This window comes from Gigantopelta aegis, chromosome 10, assembly GCF_016097555.1.
Source record: "Gigantopelta aegis isolate Gae_Host chromosome 10, Gae_host_genome, whole genome shotgun sequence".
Classification (NCBI taxonomy): domain Eukaryota; kingdom Metazoa; phylum Mollusca; class Gastropoda; order Neomphalida; family Peltospiridae; genus Gigantopelta; species Gigantopelta aegis.
In genome coordinates this window covers 20,810,041-20,811,574 of record NC_054708.1, presented here as the reverse complement: position 1 = coordinate 20,811,574, position 1,534 = coordinate 20,810,041, and positions in this window count along the sequence as shown.

Here is a 1,534-nt window from a genome sequence, read left to right as displayed (position 1 = left end):
ATATATGAGGAATTATTGTACAATAGTTATTTACAGTGACAAGATGACAACAGGAGTTCTTCGTAGAATATATACAGACATAATTCAAAATAGCTATATACACATTTGAAAAATGAAGACACATGGTGAGAGGACATTCAAATAAAGCAGAGAGATTTTTATAAGTCGGTGCTTTTAAAAGTATCAAATGATAATGAAGATATCTATGGTTTACTGAATTTACTTGTAATTTCAGAGATGAATTTTGACAATTTACGGAGGGTGCTTATACTACTACAGTTAAACAGTTCTTTGAATTTAAGTGTGCTAGGTTTGTTTTATAATAATATGGCTTTATAAAACTTTTGCGTGTATTCATAAAATAATTACATTTAAATAAGTAATGATATTCAGAAGGTTGGTCCACAATTTTTCGGGTAATGTAATAAAGTATTTTTTTTCCAAATTTAAAGTTTGTTTAAAAATAAATTATGTTTTGCCTTTGAATGTAGACTCGATGTTGTTATGCCATGTTTGTAGGTACTGGTCTAATTGCCTTCGTTTAACATGCTCGGTTTGTATTTTTATGGATGGGACATTTTTCGACATATAAATATCTGGCATGTCTAGGTTGTTTAACAGACGTATTAAGTTTTCTAGCCAGTTATATCTGTGCCCGTTTGCAGTAGAGGCTTCTGTCATATAATTAAGAACTAAACAAAGATATTTTTGTAGATTTATCTTTAACTATACGTGCCCAGAATCCTATAATCCTTTGATCTATACGTTACTAGTTTTAGTGGCGTTCTACCAAGTTCCCCATATAACATAAACATAGACGTACCCTTATTTACCGGCAATAATCGTCTAAGAAAATGTATATGAATATTTTCTATTATGTCCACATGACACAAGACTATTTCATCCTTTCTGCACCGCCTATACATGGATTACCACTCTCCCAGGACTGGCTTGGCAGAATGAAGCTTGTTTGCAACCGTTCCGTTCTTATCATCTTGCCAAGTTGAACAGATAAATGGGTTAATACTATGTTTAAAACCAGTATAAGGCACACCAACCCCAGCATGAGGCAAATTGAAAGCAGACTTGTCGTCCGAATCTGCCTTGTCATTACCCCTGATGCCAACATGGCTGGGCACCCAACAAAATAAAATATGTCTTTATTGGCAATGGATAAAAAGACGCACTTTCGTATCACCATCCCAACTAAGGGATGTTCTAGCTTCATATTCCGTAAAGCTTGGAGACACGGAAGTGACTCTGTGAAGATAATAAATCTGGATGCAGTAGAATCCTTTATTTCCTCCAAGGCTTTAAAGACTGCCCAACTTCAAAATAAAACTAGAAGAAACAAATTGACACCTCGATGTTATTATTGTCGTGATTAGTTTTACGTGCTCTGAATACTAAAGATCTGTATCCGTATCGGTGTTGTAATGTGTAATGGTTAAGCCATCGGACTTAGGGCTACTACGTATTGGGATTCGCACCCCGGCACCTGCTCCCACTTAGAGATAGTTTTAATTGTTGAATA